At 47.1% G+C, this 8,030-nt stretch overlaps 1 long non-coding RNA gene across 1 annotated transcript; it reads right to left on the reverse strand.

The window, feature by feature from the left end:
- Window positions 1–6,931: 6,931 nt before the first annotated feature.
- Window positions 6,932–7,607, reverse strand: LOC135201337 (uncharacterized). Its single transcript, XR_010311505.1, has 2 exons — window positions 7,379–7,607; window positions 6,932–7,097 (listed from the first exon to the last, which is right to left on the reverse strand). It is a non-coding gene; the product is annotated as an uncharacterized LOC135201337 (long non-coding RNA).
- Between the last annotated feature and the right edge of the window lie 423 nt (window positions 7,608–8,030).

Consider the following 8,030-nt stretch of genomic DNA (forward strand, 5'->3'; position numbering starts at 1 on the left):
GACTCATGGAATCTGGAAAAGAATCCCAGATTAAACGACATAAAAGAAAAAATGACTTCTTTGCTTTGATTAAGGCTGATTAATTCTAACATTGGGAAGGTAAACTCGACTTGGTTCACTGAGGTATACACGAAAGCTTTGGTCTTTTAACAAGTCCACAAAGGGGAGCACGTGGCCCGTATGAGACAAAGGGCTTCTGATGTAGAAGGGGGGGTAAAATAAGAATTGAAAAAAAAAATGAATTTAGCAAGAGTCGTATGGTAGTAAAAGTGGTGCTGGGTTGAAGTTTACACTTTCAGACGTACCTTTTATGCAATATTCTGCGTATCCTTGTAGGAGAATGCGGTCCGACCTCTGTTCAGGTCTGGGGTTCCGTGTCCACCAGCACGACGTGGGTATGCCTAATAATGTTGGGAGGCTGGCAATTTGACCTCTGTCCGAGATCACGTCTAGCAGCCGACTGAGAGCGATACTGCTTGCTTTCGAATCACGGGGCTTCCAACCGCCTCGAGCATTGCCTGAAAGGTGGTAAAACACAACGCCAGCAAATTGGGAAGGAAAATAGGTCCTTATTGTAGAAGTCCCTAAAAATCCATCTCGAAGCCTAGCTACTCTTGTGACCTGCCTCTATTACCCTAAGCTTCCGTCAGACCGGAAATATCATTTCCTACGACATCCCCCACTCTCCCAACAACAGTAGCTTCAAGAGACGGCATGGCTGCTACTTTTATAATTAAACATAACTAAAACTCTGCTGGGGAAGGCGAGGCGTTCTATAAACGTAGCAGCTCCCCCTGTTAAGAAGGCATTCACTCCCTTCGGGCGTGAAGGTCTTGGCTTGTATAAGTTGATCGCCTCGACAACCCCCAGTTCTCCTACTCTAACTTGTGAAGTTTTTTGAGCAGCGATACGGCTGACTACAATGGCCTACCTAACTTATAGGCAAAGATGCTAAGTGTACTAACTTAATTTAGTGATGTAGTCTAGCCTAATTAATAACTACGGGTGTCTTGTGACGACAGTCTACTCTACCCCCTAGATAAGGTTACTTGAAAATTCTACTTGCCTACTAACCTAATGCCCTGGTACTAAATCCATTAGCCTAACCTACTCAATACAGTTAAATGAAGACGCAATCATTCCAGAGTGTGGTACGCACAGCAGTAGTTCAGCGACGGAACTGTTAAAATACATAATGAGAGGTAATGATGCGTTGGGGATGATGAGTGGTTAAATTACCAGGAGGGAAATGCAATGAGGTAGTTATGACATTTACATGAGTGTTTTAGTATCACAATTTCTAGGGGTTTTAGGAGGGTAGTTCTACTGGCAGAGATCAGGCTGGCTACCTTCTCTGGGTAGGTGCCAGGATCATTCTGCAAATGAATGCGACACTGTACCTGGGCACAGGTGTCAAGGAGAGCATGTGGCTCTTTTGTGTTAGTTTGTAATGACGTCCCTTCCCTTCTTCTTCTTCTTATTCCCCCAGGACCTGGCTATACCAGTCCTTGGAGTAGACGGAGGCACCGACTCTGGTGGGGGGGGGGAAAGGCCAGAAACGCCGGCCAGGAGCAGAGGCAGTGGTAGCCTGAAGGATTTCAGGAGAACACCCTACTTCGGTCTCTGCAGCACCGTCGTAGAGGTGGAACCTACTGCAGGGGAGGCCCTCACTTCGGCTGCTGTGACAGCCGTAGTAAGGGGAAAACTCCAGGCTGACTCCTTGGTTGGGCAGTTCCTGGTTTTCCAGAGGAGGTACAAAGGTAAGGTCTGCCGGAGGTTTCATCCTCGGGCGACAGAGGTAAGGATGAAGAAGAAGGAACTAGTGATTGGCCATGGGCTGTGGTAAGCTCCATGCCTGTTGGAGGAATCCTCCTGTAGGAGGATCCTTGATAAGGTTAGCGCCGGCGCTAGCCTCGGGGCCAGGTGCGCAGAGGTCAAGTTCGGTGGTGGCTCACGTCCAGGCTGGACGGAGCTTGGTAACTGCTCAGTGCTGCCAAGTGGCACTGGCAGAGAGTTGAGTCGACTGGACCTGTGGCGGGTACCTGGAGGTGCAATACCTCTCAGCGCGTGCCCTTGGAAATGGGAGACAGAGGCTCCTGTCTCTGGTTGAAGGCTAGGCCTTGTGGAACATGGACAGTGTCCGCTGCTGATAGTCGGCTAGGGCACCTAGGCCAATTAGTAGAGTGCCCTATTACGTTTGCAGGTTTTGCAACGGAACTGTGAATGATCAATCTCCCTTCCTGGTAACGAGGGAGACTGTTGGTGGTTGTACTTCCTGGAGGAAGTAAAATTTCGATTACTCCTTGCTTTAGAGTGATTGGACGTGGGTTAGGACCCCTAGGCTTTTTGGAATGCGAGGGAGACTTCATGTCTGCCCTAGGAGGAGGTCGTAACCTCCTGGAATGTAGCTTGCAACTGCAAGAGTACATACCTTGGAGAAAACTAGGTCTGGTGACCCTCAATTGGACGGTCGGAAGGATCAGTTTAATGTGATTGATACCTTAATGGTGATCATCGACGTCTATCAATGTTAGCCCCTCGGGGGATTCGGTCTTCCCGTATCAGGGGAGATTTGAGCGCCAGAGTCGTCGTAGGCTCTGACGTGGCTTGGCTGATAATGGCTTTTGGAGGGGTGCGACGGTTATAGGGCCCTTAGCTGGGGGTCCTAGAGAAGAAGGATTGGTGACGGCCATTGCGATGGACCGGTAATATTTGTGGTTTCGCGCACCCGCCGTAAATTTGCAGACATGTGACCCTTGCGGCCACAGTCTCGGCAGAACTTGTTCCAGAACCTCTTCCGTGGCACTGGATGATAAGGCCGAGATGGCCCCACAGGTTGCGAATCTGCGGAGTCACCAAGGCTTGGCATGTGCTCTGGCACAGGTGAAGAGTCCTCTCTGGCAGTGATGTGACGTGGGGAGGTTAAGGAAACCTCCGTTGAATCATCCTCGGAAGCAAGTCCGGGGTTAACTGGTGGGCTTACCTCTTCCAGAGTGGAGGAGGTAGGCGGTAAAATGGTAAGAGGCTGAGATGATGCGGGAGAAACGTCTGGCTCTGACACTGGGTCAGGGCCAGGTTCACAAATAAAAGGATGTCTGGGACATCGGAGGCACTAGCCTCTGAATCTAAAAAAAATATAGGGTTGATTATCTGGCATGCTGCAGGTAGTCCGGTGCATCTGGTAGTGGGAGCTGCGTCCAGGGGAGATACGGCTTAAGTAAATCTCGGCCCAATATCACCTGATAAACATCATGAAATTGGTCCACTACGCCCAGGCGGCACAATGTGGTTTCCTTGGTCACCTGGTCCAGAAAGGGCATTTTTACATTCAGCAGAAGGACTGAAGGAACAGAATAGAGGTTACCGTCAATCCATTCGAACTGAATTTCTTCGTCCGTCCGGATTTTGGCACCCCTAGGCAATGCCTTTCTGGAAATAAGGGAGACCTGGGCTTCGGTGTCGGCCATGACTTGTACCCACTGATAGGGCGTAGGAGACAGTTCATCAGGCAGGGCTACATGGTAGCCTTGGAGAAGTTCACCCTGGAAGCTCTCCTCCCAAGGTAGAGACCGACTTGGGCACTGAGGTCGGAATCCACAGCATGCCACGCACACAACAAGTGGTGCAGAACCTCCGCAACCACCTCTTTACCGGGAGTGGCCAGCTCATGGTCTGGGGCTTGGAAACTAGCAGAGAGATTGCGTCATCTAGGAGAGCTAGCTCATGCTTTTCTCTCTTCTTCTTCTTTCCTTTCGCTCCTTGCTTCTCTGGCTATCCCTAGTCTGCTTCTCTTTCTTTTCTCTCTGCTTCTGCGGCTTTCCTCTCTCTGCTTTCGCTTTCTTCCTTTCCCTGCTGGCGCGCAGCAGCCTGCTGCGTCTTTATCCACTGGTCAAGTGCTGGTCCAGTGGTAACCAGCCTCCCTGCCCAGAGTATGAGGGCTCCGAGCTTCTCTAGCTCTCTGGCAAAGAAGTCACGGGAAGCAGGGGAAGACATTTCCCTTAGGCTACAGTAGAGGCTCGGAAGAAAATGAAAATAATGGCCAGGAAAGGGGTACTGAATGGAATAGGAGTGCCTACTGTGGAAAGTGGCACTCACTTGGAAAAAAGGTGTTCTGCGACGTGGTAGAGAAAAAAAGTCTGAGAAGACTGGGTGCTCTGTGGCACTTGGGAAGTGTCCCGTAAGTTGGTGGCACTTCTGGATTGGCACCTTCTAAAGAGGTGGAAAAAATCAAATGGAGTGTACGGCGTACGTCACACTTAAGGGCGTTCCTAAGTTGGGAGACGCTGGAATGGGCTACCTGTAGGTCCAATACAGGTGCACGGCACTTATGAGGAGGCGTTCCTTGGTTCAGTGATCCAAAAATGGTGGGGATACTCTATAATGAATGAGCGTTCCGTAGGACGGACACGCAGGTATAGGGCTACCTGTACGTCTGTACAGGTGCGCGGGGCACTTATGAGGAGGCGTTCCTTGGGCAGCACTAGTAGTGCTGGTATTGCGGCACTTCGGGAGGCGTTCCCTTGATTGGTCCGAAGGATCACTGACCCTTGTACACGGACATTAATGAATTGGGCGTTCCGTAAGGACGGACACGCAGGTATAGGGCTACCTGTACGTCTGTACAGGTGCGCGGCACTTATGAGGAGGCGTTCCTTGGGCAGCACTAGTAGTGCTGGTGTTGCGGCACTTTGGGGAGGCGTTCCCTTAGGAGTGTTCCGAAGGATCACTGACCCTTGTACACGGACACACTAATTATTTGGGCGTTCCGTAAGGACGGACACGCAGGTTTAATGGCTACCTGTACGGCCTGTACAGGTGCAGTGGCATTTATGGAGGCGCTTCCTTGGAGCACTGGTAGCGTGCGGTGGTGTGTCCCGGACACTACATGCAGTATACTTAAAATATACTGAAGTGAAATGGCACTCTGTTCGGGGCAGAGTGTAATGGTGGAGGAGAGAAAGTAAGAGGTGGGAGTACTTCAGCGGCCAGTCGGTGAACAGTGTCAAGAATTAGTGGCACTGTAAAATGATAGACCTTGGACGTGCACTGGTGGTGGCCAGTCCTAAACTGGTTAACGACTTCCCTGTCTGAAGTAATGAATTGGCGTGGCACACTGTGCGAATTGTGCTTGCGGTATACGCAAGTCTTTCGTGATAAAGAAAAGAAAAAGACCACTCGGGCAACGACAGGTAATGGAAATTTTAGAATGCTCAGTCACTCGCTGAAGTAACTCGATAAATGAAACAAATAAATGTTTGCAAACTGCAATGGACACATGCGCGTACGTATCACGCTGTGTAAATGAAAGACACAAGAGACTAAAATAAGGTTAATTCGGCATGCTATAATTAATGGTAAGATGTAGTACTCTTGGCTTCGTGAATAATGGATTCTGGTTTTCTCTCTCTCTCTCTCTCTCTCTCTCTCTCTCTCTCTCTCTCTCTCTCTCTCTCTCTCTCGGAGAGGGTGAAAATGATATATGAATGAACTCCCTTATATTTGAATTGACTACTAATGTTCGTTTAATGTGACGCAACTTGCGTTAAATGATTTACTTACGTTAACGTGAAATGAAAGAATTGCTTTAGAAAACGTTTTATGAAAAAATGATAACGCGCTCGCGTTGAACGATTTTTACGTTAATGTTAGCGGCTTGCGCTTATGAAATGATTTGCGTTTCAATATGAATTTTACAACGACGCGTTTTACGTTAACAATTCTTGTGATTTACTCTACTTGAGATTTACGTTAACTTTACGTAAGGACAAGTGAAAAATTATGGTAAGGATTTGAAAACGATGTTAGCAAAACAATTTGTAAAAAAGAAGAGGTTACGTTCTTTAGTGCGAAGTGAAAAGAAAAGAAACTTTCGCTCAGCGCGCGAGTGAGCGATTGCGAGGTGAAACACGTGAGGCGAGGCTGGGTTATATAGCGATGCATTGCTAGCGCGCAGCATGTCGTTCAAAACAGCTGATTCTCTGTAAATGCGAAGGCAATTTACAACACAAAATTCTACTTTCTTATTCAAGGCGAATTACGTTAATTTCTCTGGCAGAACGATAGATACTAGTACAGACATTGATATTATTTACGTTAAAACTTCGTGACTTACGTTACTTTGCTTAAATTGTTTAGATAATGTTTAAAGGGATAAAAACATGGCTGCCGCTGTGAATGAGACGAAGGTTGGTTGAGACCGCGCAGGCGCGAGAGAGCGCGAAGCTGAATTAGCCGAGAGGTAAGCGGTTACCAACACTTGGAATGAAAACTAAGTTAAAAATGAATACCCTAACATATCACAGACAAAAGAATTGTACACTTCTTTTGCCGTAACTATTAGTAAAACACTCCTAACTAGCTAGGCTTTCTCATACAGCAATAAACCCTGGCAAAGCACTTCCTAGTTTGATCTGGTCCTTTCTGGCATCTATTCTACACACGTGCTGTCTCGTCCGACGAGGACAGCACAAAGTAACAGAGAATTCGCGGGGCAAATTGTTTGCTCGCCGCTAAAATAAAGCTCTGGCGCGTTCGCCGTTACAATAATAAGATTTCTACCTACGCTCTTTTAAACACTTCTACAATAAAAATACTTAAACGTACCTTAAGCTAACATAGGTTATAAATAATCATATTAATGAATGGAATACCTTACCGTGAGTCAGTGTGTCTTCTTTCCCTGCAAGTGTGCTTGATTTACTTTTTGTAAAATAATTTACAGTTTACGTTTTACAACGGATAACGCGATTACAAGCTTTTTTAAGCTAAGCAAGCCCGGATTCGATCCTCGGCGAGGTCGCCAATCTTTACGTATATAGGGCCCTGTGAGGAACTAGATACGTAAACGGAAGTAATTTAGGATTTCAAGAGGGAATTGTTGAACTTACCGTAAACTTTCTTTAGGGGGAAGGTCGCCAGAAAACTCAGCTCGTTACTTTAAACTATTTATTTACAAAAAGGCCCGTGCTGGCCTGGAGAAAAGTTAAATGACATTGGCCCCCACGTTGGGGCTTATAGTCTCATTCAATTCAAGCTGATTTCATTCACTTGGTTAATGCACACTTGCGAGCAGAGAGACGGCACGTGACTCATGGAATCTGGAAAAGAATCCCAGATTAAACGACATAAAAGAAAAAATGACTTCTTGCTTTGATTAAGGCTGATTAATTCTCTAACATTGGGGAAGGTAAACTCGACTGGTTCACTGAGGTATACACGAAAGCTTTGGTCTTTAACAAGTCACAAAGGGGAGCACGTGGCCCGATGAGGACAAAGGGCTTCTGATGTAGAAGGGGTAAAATAAGAATTGAAAATGAATTTAGCAAGAGTCGTATGGTAGTAAAAGGTGCTGGGTTGAAGTTTACACTTTCAGACGTACCTTTATGCAATATGCTGTGTATCCTTGTAGGAGAATGCGGTCCGACCTCTGTTCAGGTCTGGGGTTCGTGTCCACCAGCACGACGTGGGTAGGCCTAATGTTGGGAGGCTGGCAATTTGACCTCTGTCCGAGATCACGTCTAGCAGCCGACTGAGAGCGATACTGCTTGCTTTCGAATCACGGGGCTTCCAAACCGCCTCGAGCATTGCCTGAAAGGTGGTAAACACAACGCCAGCAAATGGGAAGGAAAATAGGTCTTATTGTATAAGTCCCCTAACCCTAAAATCCATCTCGAAGCCTAGCTACTCTTGTGACCTGCCTCTCTTACCCTAAAGCTTCCGGTCAGCCGGAAATACATTCCTACGACATGCCTATCCGTCCGCCCCCATCCCCCATCCATCCTGCTTTACCCAAACCTTCAGATTGAGGTTATTTTTTATCAGGGAAAATGTTTGTGATCCAGAAGCTTTATTGGATTTTTGAGGCGAATTTCCTCCCAGAATTGGCCGCTTTATGCAGCGTTATTATCCTCGATATTCTCACGATGGTTGTAAAGAAAATATCGTTTTCCAGCCAACTTAACTTTAATGAGGAATATAAAGCAAATATGAAAGTATTTTGCGAAGGCAATGCAACCGCATTTTCCCTCCTT

Source organism: Macrobrachium nipponense, chromosome 28 (genome assembly GCF_015104395.2).
Source record: "Macrobrachium nipponense isolate FS-2020 chromosome 28, ASM1510439v2, whole genome shotgun sequence".
Taxonomy (NCBI): Eukaryota; Metazoa; Arthropoda; class Malacostraca; order Decapoda; family Palaemonidae; genus Macrobrachium; species Macrobrachium nipponense.